Genomic DNA, 13,681 nt, shown 5'->3' with positions numbered 1-13,681 from the left:
ATGATAATAAACTGTAATATTGCGAATTTAAACCAAAGAAATAAATTAAATTGTTTTTTGATAAACATAAAATTTGATTTAATAATCATCATAAAGACTCCGAAAGGTCTTTTATACCACCGAGCACAACCACCTGGATGACTTATGACCTCATCTCTTCTCAGGCTATAATTTGCAAATACAGTTATTCGGGCTTATTCGAATACAGTTAACGTGTTTTCAAACACACTATGTGTGTTAAGTCATGGTATCATTTGCATTAAAACAATATTTGCAAAACAATGTCAGTGTTTGAGAAAACATTAAACTGTATTTTTGTACCATTATGTGCATACAATATTTCGCTTCCAATAAAACTAACATGCACATTAGTCACTAGTAGGTGTCCTAATTATGAAATATTATATTTATTAGGATTTTTTTTTGTCAGGACGAAATTGCCGAACTTCCGCCCTTCACTGGGGATGGAGGGCGGGGCATGTCAGAGTCGAACTGACTAAAACCTCCTGTTGCTCAACAACCAACGTCCAAACCTCGCATGAGATAGAATTGATGAAAAGGCAAAAGGTAAGGGGGAAATTTAAGAGTTTAGTGCGTAGTACATCTCTCCCATCAACCTCCCCCTCGGGACGTTGTACCGGCGGTCGTCGGCGCCACGACTACCAGCCCTCTCGGTCGGCAGGCTATCCGAAGCCCGCCTAGATGGCGCCTGTTAGAGTGAGTTATCCTACGGAATACCCCGCTGGGCCAGAACCAGCGTGGGTTGAGGATAGCCGGCCTTCCATCACCCGAATGCTCTTGCGTAAAACGCGTGCAGAGCAGCTTGCACGTCGTCTTCTTGGCCCCCCCTTGCCGGTCCCATGACCGACATCTGAGGGGGACCCGAAACACTTAAGAGGGCCAGGGCTTGGGCGAGATCCGCCTCCCTGGCCCCCGCTCGACGGCCGTGGAATTGTGCGTCTCTCACGCGCCCCGCTGCCTCCTTCTGCGAGATGGTGCACTCGCAGAAGTCGAGTATCGCCCTACACGACTCGTCGTCGCCGAGCATCGATGCCACAAACACTCGTCAACGAAAAGTTGTTTCCTATTTTTGCGACGAGGACACGGCGCCACCCCTGCCATGCGGGGCAGGCGACGAGCGTATGCTCTGCCGTGTCCAAGTCGCAACCACAATGGTGGCACTCTGCCGTCGGCTCGGCTCCGATCCGGTGCAGGAACTCACCGAAACAACCATGCCCAGTGAGCACCTGCGTGAGCCGGAAAGTGAGGCGTCCTCTGTCACGATTCACCCAATCCACAAGGACCGGGCGAATCGCCTCAACGGTCCTACGACCAGCCAAAGATATTTATTAGGATAACCTATTATTAACTAATTATATGTAAGTAGTCTTTTTTATATAAAAAAATAACCTTTGAGTTTGACTAAGGTTTACTTTTAGTTATTAAATTATTTAAAATTTCAAGTATAATTGATTTCTCTTCCAATTTATGTAATAAAACATTACATTTATATTTTATGTCATAGGTATTTCCCCATTTAATATTATATAAGGAAGCCTATTCAAAACTAAATGGACAATGTATTGGAAACTACAGCAATTACAACAAACATTTATGTTGATAGATAATGTAATTAGGACAATATATAAAAACTTGTATATTTATTTATATACATATACCTACTTTTTTTCTCTACTACCTATGCTGATAGCGCTTAGAGGCTATTTCACCTTTATCCTAACATGTAGGTGAGTTCTCGGGGCTTAAGCCGGAGGTGTTGCTAGCACTGGTCCTAGCAAGAGCAGTACTTCGCAGAATCTACCACCGGATCGGAAACGCGACCCACTGAGAAGATCCGGCGAGAAACTCAGTGGGCTATGGTTTACTGAAAATTATGTCATTGTTGGCATTGGGTGAGCGTATATTACATTTAAAGTCGTCGTGGCCTAAAGGAAAGACGCGCCCGGTGCATTCATATCAAGCGATGCGACTTTTCTAATTAAATACGTACTTTTACGATTGACTTCCACTGTGAAGGAATAACATTAAGTAATAAAAATCTAACTCGCAAAAATTATGATTTGCTTACTGTTGGTAGGTTGTCCTGTGAGTCCGCACTGGTAACTACCCTATCCATTTACCATGACCCCGCCTATTTTTGTTGTGTAGCAGTAATTCGATTCGGTTTGATGGGTTATCCTATAAAAACGGAGACTATAACTCATGTCTCAAGGTCGGTGGCGGTATTTACGTTGTTGCCGTCTATAGGGTACGGTAATCACTTAAGACCAAGTGGGGCGCCAGCTCCGTCAATTCTTCTGAGGCATAGAAAAAAGAAAAAAATCTCAAAAACACGCTCTATGACCTTGCCGCACTCTTTTCACCTATCAGACCTTTCGTTTCGGCGGTCAAACCAGTGCCGCCAGTTGTTCGAGTAGAAACCATTAAAAACATTGATGCCCTCGCAAATCTCGAAATACTATAACTGCATTCATGGGTATTATTGTAAAAAAATAAGATTTTTATCCGCCAGCGCCATCTAGTATCATACACTCAAAATCATTGGTAGCTGCCTCACAGAAGTCCACGAAAGGCCAATAGATGGCGTTTAACTCAATTTGAATGTTTCGTTAGGCGATTTACTTTTCTCGAATGGTTTCAACATGTTAAAATAATGTCGATTTAGCTTACCTGTCACGATCTCTGCTACGGCTGCGTTTCCTGTAGGTTCCCTCTGCTGATCCATCATCAAGACGACGACGTTTTGCTTCATAGGATCTTGATCTGGATTGTGAATGTGAAGAATAATGCTTCCTACGTGTGCGGGGCATCTGTAGATAGAAGAATATAATAAATAGAATGATGAAAATGAAAAACTAAAACCCTGTTTTGCAAGCATTGTTAGCATTTATATTTGAATATAACATATAATATAGAAATTCCATGGTAATTGAATTATATAATATTGCTGAAAAAGCTTCAACCTATTCAAGGAACGGTTGTTGCGGGGCAAAAGCTCAAGATTACTCAAAATAGTAACATTGCTTGGATTTGGATAAATGAGGAAATGTAACAATGCACCATAGATTTGCTTTTGCTTTTTGGACATTTATTTGTTGTAAGTCAAAACATAACTAACAACAAATATGACATCCAATTAAGAAACATTATTAAAATTCAATGAATCATTTTTTATGCTTTTGCATAGAAATTAAAAACATGAAGTTTAAAATATCATGTTCAGTACATTATTTTTAATCCAATCAGCATTGACTAAAGCATTCAAGGTCAAAGAATGGAAACATTAATACAGCTGTGTTATTTAATCAATACAAATTTTTACCCCATATTTGGAATACCACAAATTTATTATTGTTAAATGAAATTTGAATATGATGGTTCAGATGAACAATTTAAGAAATAATTTCCAATTTTTAATCCAACATTTACTAGTCTATAAAAAGGTTTGGTCATGAAATGTATTGTATCTTGATTATATTGGTCATGAAAAGTATCATTCAGATTTTTAATTTTTTTTTAAATTACCATGTAAATCAGTCTTTCCCAAAGTGGGCGATTACGCCCCCTTGTGGGCGCTGCAGGCCTAAAGGGGGGGCGGTAAGAGACCCAGAAAAATAATGGGGGCGTTGTCTATAGAGGCTTGGAAGGCGATTTGTAATGCCATTCAGGAGGACCTTTACTCTTAACTGAGCTCTCACTACAGTGGTTTTTCAGTAGATGAATAATGGGGGTGCTAAAAATGAATTTATTCTCAAAGTGGGCAGTGACAAAATAAGTTTGGGAACCCCTGATGTAAATTAACTTTATAACAAAATTTTTATGACTGTTTAATAACTAAGAATATGAACTGAAATACTGTTTGACGAAAATTATAATTAATACAAAATAATGATAGATGAATAAAATTCAGTAGTTTCTTCTTATGTCTTTAGATGTCCTTTTTAGATTTTCTTGACATAATATATTCAGTTTATTTGTTTTAATGAAACGCATTTGTTATGCAATAAGCAAGCCATTCCATATAGTTCATGCTGAAAAATATGACTGTCAAAAATATTGTTTTCAACAAAATCTTATGATCCAATTTTCTGTCTGTGTTTAAATAGCCTTGTTACTTTTAGGCTAATGTGTATAGACAAGAATAAAGCTAATAGTGATGAAACTATATAGAAAATAGATATATATCTTATTTGTTACTATGTATATGTGTACTAAAGGGCATTGATATGGTATATTTGTAAAATTGGAACTTGACCTATAAAGTAAAATACTTAGGTAATCAACCATACAAGAGTAGATGATAACTTAATGTCAGTAAGAAATAAATGATCTTGTGTGTGGAAACTTATGTTTTATTTTCTAACAAAACCTGGCCAAGATTTACTATACTTCCTGTTCTCAAAGTAATTAAATTTTAAAGAGATCTTTGTTCATTAACCTTATTACTTTCAATAACAAATCTTGTATCTAATAAAATGTTTTTGACAGTCACATTATAAGGAAAGTACAAGATGTACCTCCACTTACCATTAACAAGGATATCAAAACTCGTATCCAAGCAGTTTAAGCTGAAAAACATAAATCTTTTAGACCATTGACAAAACTAGTCAAGGGTTCATGAGAGTGCAAACCAACATGCAGTATTGCAATTTCATAGTACTATTTTTAAAACACTAATTCATCAATTTAGTGATGCATTTATGGCCATTTCATAAGATTGCATTTGAAATAAATGAAATAAAATTTTATCTGCTTTGTGAATATTATATGAACCAAATAAGAAATGTGTGGTAACTTAATATGGTAGCGTTGGTGTGGCATGCAAGCTGCGTCGTCTCCATGCCTGTTTCTAGCATGTTCAATTTATCTATTGAACATCAAGTTTCTAAGTAGAGAAATGCAAAATATACCAGTTTAATGTTTGAAGACAATCGATTCTTTTTAATTTGAATTCAGCACTAAACAATAAACTTAAATGTTGTTGAAAATATCGTCACTCTTTATCAGTTAGTGTGGCTTCAAATAAACGATGTTTTTAACTAATAATTGCGATTCATGTGGCCAATGCATCAAATGTCATAAGTTATTTACATGAGGACGCCATGTTGGTTTCTCCGTGACTCCAGTGGAGCCCTAGGCACTGATAGTTGTGACATTTATGTTGACTAAAGTTTTAACTTACCCTGATTTCACGTAAATGTTTTAATTTACACCAAAGTAGTTGAGTAAAATTTGTTAAACAATTCCAAGTTCGTGATGCTGAACCTTGAAGTATACTTCGTCGCAGTAAAGGGCCGAACATCGATCCGAAACCGAGACAAGCGGGTTGGATCGTTGATCGCTGTTTTTGACAGATAGCAATGGCGTCAACATACGTATTTCAAATTATAGTGTATCAAAATCAAAGTGGCTGTTATAAATGATTAAATAATATTCTTAACTTAAAAAAATTACAAAATGGTTCAAAAATAAATTCTGCTTCTTAAAAAAAAACTGGGTGATTATGATTTACCCTTTAAAAAGTTTAGTTAAACAGTAATTCAGAATCACAGTATGGTGGTTTTTTTAAGGGATTTTATGACCTGGTAACTAAGACCTTTAAGTCATGTCTTATTTTATGTTATGAAAAATTATAATATGGAGTGAAATTAAATGAGATTATATGGGATGAAATATAATCTCAAAATGGTGGTCATTTACTGAGATTTTTTCAGTGGACCTTTTGGATGATGCCGAGAAGCTACGTGCAGCGGCTTTGTTTATTTTCCCACATTTGTGCATTTTGGCAGATATTAAACAGTTATTAAACTACTGTTATTACACATTTAAACCTGAAGAAATACTAAATAGATAATATAATCACATAACTTCACTCCTCGCATTCCCGCCAAAAGTCCAGTCTGTTGGTATTTTTTAAGGGTTTTTTTGACCTGGTAGCTAAGACCTTTAAGTCAAGTCTTAATTTATATTCGTTTATATGAAAAATGATAATATGAAGTAAAATGAAATGAAATGAAGATGATTAATTTGAAGCAATCAACTGAGATGAATTTAAATCTCAGTAAAATGGTGGTCATTTACTAAAAAAAATTCAGTGGACTTTTTGGAGGATCCCGAGAAGTTACGTCCAGCGGCTTTGTTTCATTTTCCCACATTTGTGCACTTTCACAGATATTGAGCAGTTAATAAACCACCATTATTACACATTGAAAACCCGAAGAAACACTAAATAGACAAAATAAAACAAATCACACAACTTCACTCCTCGCGTTCCCGCCAAAAAGTCTACATCAGTCATATTTTTTAAGGGAGTTTATGACCTGGTAACTGAGACCTTTAAGTCATGTCTTATTTTAATGTATATTCATATTTTTATGAAAAATGATATTATGGACTGAAATGAAATGAAGATGATTAATTTGAGACATTAATCAACTGGGATGAAATAAATGAGATGATATGAGATGAAATATAATCTCAGTAAAATGGTGGTCATTTACTAAGATTTTTTCAGTGGACTTTTTGGAGGATCCCGAGAAGTTACGTCCAGCGGCTTTGTTTCAGTTTCCCACATTTATGCACTTTCACAGATATTAAACAGTTAATAAACCACCATTATTACACATTTAAACCCGAAGAAACACTAAATAGACAAAATAAAACAAATCACACAACTTCACTCTTCGCGTTCCCGCCAAAAAGTCCACATCAGTCATCTTTTTTTTTAAAGAGATTTTATGACCTGGTAACTGAGACCTTTAAGTCATGTCTTATTTTAATCTATATTCTTAATTTTATGAAAAATGATATTATGGAGTGAAATGAAATGAAAATGATTAATTTGAGACATTAATCAACTAGGATGAAATTAAATGAGATGATATGAGATGAAATCTAATCTCAGTAAAATGATGGTCATTTACTAAGATTTTTCAGTGGACTTTTTGGAGGATCCTGAGAAGTTACGTCCAGCGGCTTTGTTTCATTTTCCCACATTTGTGCACTTTCACAGATATTAAACGGTTAATAAACCACCATTATTACACATTTAAACCCGAAGAAACACTAAATAGACAAAATAAAACAAATCACACAACTTCACTCCTCGCGTTCCCGCCAAAAAGTTACATCAGTCATCTGTCACCTATGGGAGACAGATAATATACATAAGTATTCTCTTTTCAACCTTCTACAAATATCACCCGTCCATTTAATAAATAATTTATAGTGTTTCTTCAACCTAAGTACAATATCTTTGAAAACATGTTTCGGGGTGTTGTACACCGCGCTTATAAGTAATGTACCAGTCATGACTACCTTCATGATTTGAGTTGAAATCAGAAATGTTTTAAAGTTATTATCGAAGTCGTCGTGGCCTAAAGGATAAGACGTCCGGTGCATTCGTATGTAGCGATGCACCGATGTTCGAACCCCGCAGGCGGGTACCAATTTTTCTAATGAAATACGTACTCAACAAATGATCACGATTGACTTCCAAGGTGAAGGAATAACATCGTGTAATAAAAACCAAACCCGCAAAATTATAATTTGCGTAATCACTGGTGGTGGGACCTCTTGGGAGTCCGCGTGGGTGGGTATCACCGCCCCGCCTGTTTCCGCCGTGAAGCAGTGTTGCGTTTCGGTTCGAAGGGTGGGGTAGACGTTGTAACTATGCTGAGACCTTGGAATTTGTGTCTCGAGGTGGGTGGCGCGTTTGCGTTGTGGATGTCTATGGGCTCCAGTAACCACTTAACACCGGGTGGGCTGAGAGCTCGTCCATTCATCTGAGCAATAAATAAAAAAATTACTGAGATTAGATTTCATCTCATATCATCTCATTTAATTTCATCCTAGTTGATTAATGTCTCAAATTAATCATTTTCATTTCATTTCACTCCATAATATCATTTTTCATAAAATTAAGAATATACATTAAAATAAGACATGACTTAAAGGTCTCAGTTACCAGGTCATAAAATCCCTTAAAAAAGATGACTGATGTAGACATTTTGGCGGGAACGCGAGGAGTGAAGTTGTGTGATTTGTTTTATTTTGTCTATTTAGTGCTTCTTCGGGTTTAAATGTGTAATAATGGTGGTTTATTAACTGCTTAATATCTGTGAAAGTGCACAAATGTGGGAAAATGAAACAAAGCCGCTGGACGTAACTTCTCGGAATCCTCCAAAAAGTCCACTGAAATTATTTTAGTAAATGACCACCATTTTACTGAGATAATATTTCATAGATAATGTACTTTTTTTTAAGGGATTTTATGACCTGGTAACTGAAACCTTTAAGTCATGTCTTATTTTAATTTATATTCATATTTTTATGAAAAATGATATCATGGAGTGAAATGAAATGAAGATGATTAATTTGAGACATTAATCAACTGGGATGAAATAAATGAGATGATATGAGATGAAATCTAATCTCAGTAAAATGATGGTCATTTACTAAGATTTTTCAGTGGACTTTTTGGAGGATCCCGAGAAGTTACGTCCAGCGGCTTTGTTTCATTTTCCCACATTTGTGCACTTTCACAGATGTTAAACAGTTAATAAACCACCATTATTACACATTTAAACCGGAAGAAAAACTAAATAGACAAAATAAAACAAATCACACAACTTCACTCCTCGCGTTCCCGCCAATAAGTCCAGATAGATTCTTCATACGATATGTCATAGATAAAAAAATTTGAGACCTGACGTTTCCAATCTGTCTTGTTGACATCTTTAATAGCGATGACATTTTCTATTCATTAAAACATAATTTAAGGAATATTAAAAAGAAATTCAATCGTTTTTAATTAGCAAAAATTTTCTGTAAAAAAGTTTAAATCACAAATCATATTCTTCAGTCAATGCCAATTACCATTTCATTTAAAAAAGTTCATTTAATTCCACTGTATTTCATTTCTCAAAAAATGTTTTTTTTTGAGATTCAATAATTAAATATATAATAAGCTCAATGCTGGCAACATTGGCATCGTGATAAGTGCATTACTATAATGTAAAAAATATAAGAAAAAAAATTGGAGTTACCTTAATCACAGGTGGGCCGAAGCCTTGGAGAGCAAAGGCGAGGCTCTTACTCTGGTCCTTGGTCTGGCATAGGGCACTTCTGTCGAAGCTACTATCTTACGGATTCCCCGAGGGGCTCTGCAGGTGGATCGCTAGCTTTTTGGATGGGCGGAGCATCACTGTCGTTATAGACGGTTATTGCTCCGATACCACGATCATTAACGCTGGCGTTCAACAGGGTTCGGTGCTCTCCCCCACGGTTTTCATCCTGTATATCAAGGACATGCTATCCATTGATGGCATGCATTGCTATGCGGATGACAATACGGGGATGCGCGATATATCGGCCATCAGAGTCTTTTTCGGATCGTGGTACAGGAGAGACGATCTAAGCTTGTGTCTGAAGTGGAGAGCTCTCTGGAGCGAGTCTCCGAGTGGGGTGAATTGAACTAGGTTCACAGGTTAAAGGCACAAGTTTGCGCGTTCACTGCGAAAAAGAACCCCTTTGCCATGGTGCCGCAATTCCAAGGAGTTAACCTGCAACCTTCCAAGAGTATTGGTATACTTGGGGTAGACATTTCGAGCGATGTCCAATTTGGGAGTAATTTGGAGGGCAAAGCCAAGTTGGCCTCAAAAATGCCGGGAGTCCTCAACAGAGCGAAGCGGTACTTCACGCCTGGACAAAGACATTTGCTTTACAAAGCACAGGTCTAGCCTCGCGTGGAGTACTGTTCCCATCTCTGGGTCGGGGCTCCCAAATACCAGCTACTTCCATTTGACTTCATACAGAAGAGAGCCGTTTGGACTGTCAATAATCCCATTCTCACGGATCGGTTGGAACCTCTGGGTCTGCGAAGGGACTTCGGTTCTCTTTGCATTTTGTACCGTATCTTTCATGGGGAGTGCTCTGAGGAATTTTTTGAGATGATACCATCATCTCGTATTTACCATCGCACCGCCCGCCACCGGAGTAGAGTCCATCCATACTACCTGAAGCCACTGCGTTCATCCATAGTGCGTTTCCAGAGATCATTTTTGCCACGTACCATCCGACTTTGAAATGAGCTCCCCTTCACGGTGTTTCCTGAGCGCTTTGACATGTCCTTCTTGAAACGAGGCTTGTGCGGTAGGCAGTGGCTTGACTCTACCCCTGGCATTGCTGACGTACATGAGCGACGGTAACCACTTAGCATCAAGTCGGTCGTATGCTCATCTGCCTGCTTAGGCAATAATAATAAGAAATGTTTTATTTCTTAATTTATTGTTTCTTCTGGTTGAGACATGTAACAATGGACTGTTGTTGTTGCACAAGTGTTGGAAAATGAAATACAGTTACTGGATGTGGCTTCACAGCTTCCCGTTAAAAGCCTACTGAAGTCTAAGTACGCTACCATCATTTTACTGGGACATTATATAATAATGTTTTATCGCGTTTCTTTGCATTTCGTTCAATTTGATCCCAATCTATTACAATTTCAAGTAAATCAACTTATAGCAACCCTAACGCCTGCCGCGTCGGCAGCCGCGTCTGATCGCGCGCCGCGACCAATCAGGGACTCTCGTTGTCGGTTCCCGGCGCGATTCAAAGAGTAGCGACCGAGTGGCTTTCCTTTTGGAAAGCCGCGCGTGCGCCTTTACTGGCGCCGACAGTTCACCCGCAACCACCGAAGCATACACACGAGAATACGTCCGCACCTCGCTCGCTACCATTCCTTTTCGAACTTGTTTGTGGGACCCTCTGGAGTATTCATACCCAGTGCTCCAGCTGGACAACACAAAACTGGCGCCTCAACGTGGTAAGGAAAATCTAGCGGTGAGTCGACGAATCGTACGGGTTTTGCCAATACAATTGTGAACTCATGGTCATGGTGAACACTCGAATGATAACCGTGCTAGCCGAAATCGCAGGGATGATGATGCAACGGACCCGTCGTCTGTCCGCGTCCCGCGATCGGTCTCCCCGAGCGCGTCCGGCGCCCAAGAAAATGGCGCCGGCGACGCCTCGCGCACAATCTACGAGTCCTTTCGAGAAGCATCTACGAGCGCGTCTCCCGCCTGCGAAATCGGCGCTGCTGACGCCTCGCGCTCCAATCACCACAACCGATCCGGCGACAGCCACGTGGCCCCCGCCGAAGCCACCTTCTCCAGCGAGCACGTGTCAACAATAGTAGAGGCACTACAGCGGAGCCAAACAGAGGTTTTGAAATCATTATTTGAAACGATACGGCACAACACATCAACACCAGTGCCCGCATCACATGCACACGCGAACTTCGCTCGATGTACCACGCGCTTTAGTGGGACTGCAGGTGAGTCGCTTGATGCCTTCCTGGATGCGGCCGAGGCCTATCGCGACTGCTCCGACATCTCGGATGAGAACGCCGTCCGGGGATTGTCGATGCTGTTGTGCGGCGACGCTGCCGTCTGGTGGCTGGGTGTGAAGTCCTCCATATCTTCGTGGTGCGATGCCGTATCAGCCCTACGAGACGCTTTCGGTGATCGCAGACCTCCACACCGTATATACGCTCAACTATTCAAACGAGGTCAACAAAACGATGAAAGAACGGACCGTTTCATCGCTGCGACGCGTGCTCTTCTCGCGAAGCTACCTGCCGGCGACCTAAGCGAGAAAGTCCAGCTGGACATGATCTACGGACTCCTCAGCCGCCGCGTACGGGAGAGACTTCGCCGCGACGAAGTAAGTTCATTCGACGTGCTCCTGCAAAGAGCGCGCCAAATTGAAGACGCGACGGACGAACTTCGCTACGAGCACGATGCCTCAAGACCGACGGGAGAATTAGCAAGAAAACCATACGAGTCGACGACCGGCACCGGACGCACCCGCCCTCCACCAGCAGTTGCAGCGCGCACGGCCGCGTGCGCTCCGAGCGGCGCCGCCCCCGGCCACGAGCCCGCGACGCAGCCGCCGCTTGTTCCCGGAACGCTGCGTATATTTGACTCCGTCGAAAGGAAGCGACGCCCGAAATGTTCGTATTGCCATTTCTTCGGTCACGAGAAGAACCAGTGTCGTAAGTTAGATTCAAAACAAGGTGATCAATCTCATACTAACTTATTTAAAAGTGATCAGTCATTTTATTGTGTCGATTCAAAAGTGTGTTTTAAATTTGAAAACGACAAATCAGTAAAAGACCGTATTCATAGTTCTAATTTAGTGCATGAAACTTGTATACCTATTTTGCAAAATAGTGATGCATGCACTGATACCTACACACAGTATAAACAGCGGCGAATTCCACAAAATTATAATTTTGCTGTCCATAATTCAAATCGTTCGCGGTTTAAGGTTACTGATAACAGTGATAATGCCGATCGAGCTCGTATTGATCGCCCAGGTTCTTCTCGAGAAAAGAACCACAATATCACTGCATGCAACACGAAATGCATAACATGAGTCGTCTATTATCAAAGGTGGCAATCTGTGCATTTGGACAAAAAAATGTTATTGATATGTCAATACAGATTGATTTGAATATAATCGTCTCCTTCAAAGAATACGGTTCAAAACCAGCATTAAATAAAGTATTAACTTAACCTGTTATTTATCTAAGATGTCGTTCAGAAGAGTTTTGTGACTGCCAATGGAATACAAAGTCAATAATTCGTTTTTCTGATTTACCAATAATTGTCCAAAAGTCACATTGCCGGCTTTGATAATAGTCGACTCACATGTAATCGATCGAGTGACGATCGCAAAAATAATAATAGTCCGAGCGAAAACATTACTCACGTTAACCCTTCAGCCTTAACTCTTTGGTTGCCGAACGTAAAAATGATAATTTGTTTATCAACAAAAATAATAATTTGGATATGTTTTCTAGCGTCGACGGACATCTTTGCCGCAATGCCAATACAAACGGGCAATGTCAAACATTAACCTGCGCAGTCGCAGAGGATTCAAATTTTGTTCATCAAAGATGTCCGGGCGACAGTAAGATTTGTATACCATTATTTGAAAATTATTGTGATAAAAACGGGATAAACCCGAATTTTCCGAAATATGGGAATAAGCGTGATGTAATGGGATTTGATTGTTTTTATGGTTGCGGCGGAGATGACGATCTTATGGGACCCCCTATTGGTCGTGACGTACGGCCGATTTTTAACATAAATATACCGGGTTTTGACGGCACCGCTTTAATAGACACAGCTGCAAAACACTGCATCGCGGGTCATACGCTATACGCTCTCCTCCAGCAGAACAACCATCCTCTCCGCGTTTCCTCTCAACGAGTCAGACTTGCCGACGGTGTGGTGCGCATTATGGACGTTTTTACCACCACACTCGATGTACGCCTAGAGACGACAATTATTTCCACTCCATTCCTCATATTTCCTGAATCCACCAATAATGAAACGTTATTAGGAATAGATTTTATTACCGCAGCTGGAGTAGTAATCGACTTCAAAGAAGAGGTTTGGTTCTTCAGTGATGATGCGAGGGTAAAGTATAATCTGTGTTTCGAACCTAAGTCGCGCAAAGTTTCCTGCGCCGCTACAGACATCCTTAGAGATGACGAAGGTACTCACCTTACGCCAGCTGAGCGGCAAGCGCTCGCCGACGTACTGGACAGGCACGCACACATCTTCAGAGCAGGGGGAGGTCCAACTCCGTT

The 13,681-nt window shown here is 39.9% G+C and overlaps 1 long non-coding RNA gene and 1 pseudogene across 1 annotated transcript in view; one reads left to right on the top strand and one right to left on the bottom strand.

Annotated features, from left to right (window-relative positions):
* LOC149502800 (uncharacterized) overlaps positions 1-5,557 on the bottom strand; it is a 29,075-nt gene extending 23,518 nt beyond the window's left edge. The window contains exons 1-2 of the long non-coding RNA XR_016323216.1: positions 5,204-5,557; positions 2,692-2,831 (exon numbers count right to left, since the gene is read on the bottom strand). This is a non-coding gene — a long non-coding RNA (uncharacterized LOC149502800). The remainder of the gene's footprint in view (positions 1-2,691; positions 2,832-5,203) is intronic.
* A 2,455-nt stretch (positions 5,558-8,012) lies between these two features.
* Positions 8,013-10,307, top strand: LOC149502799 (uncharacterized; annotated as a pseudogene).
* The last annotated feature ends 3,374 nt before the right edge of the window (positions 10,308-13,681 follow it).

The sequence above is a fragment of the Bombyx mandarina genome, chromosome 06 (assembly GCF_030267445.1).
Source record: "Bombyx mandarina strain Sakado chromosome 06, ASM3026744v2".
Taxonomy (NCBI): domain Eukaryota; kingdom Metazoa; phylum Arthropoda; class Insecta; order Lepidoptera; family Bombycidae; genus Bombyx; species Bombyx mandarina.
Note: the sequence above shows the minus strand (reverse complement) of the source record. Positions and strands in the feature narration are given on the sequence as shown.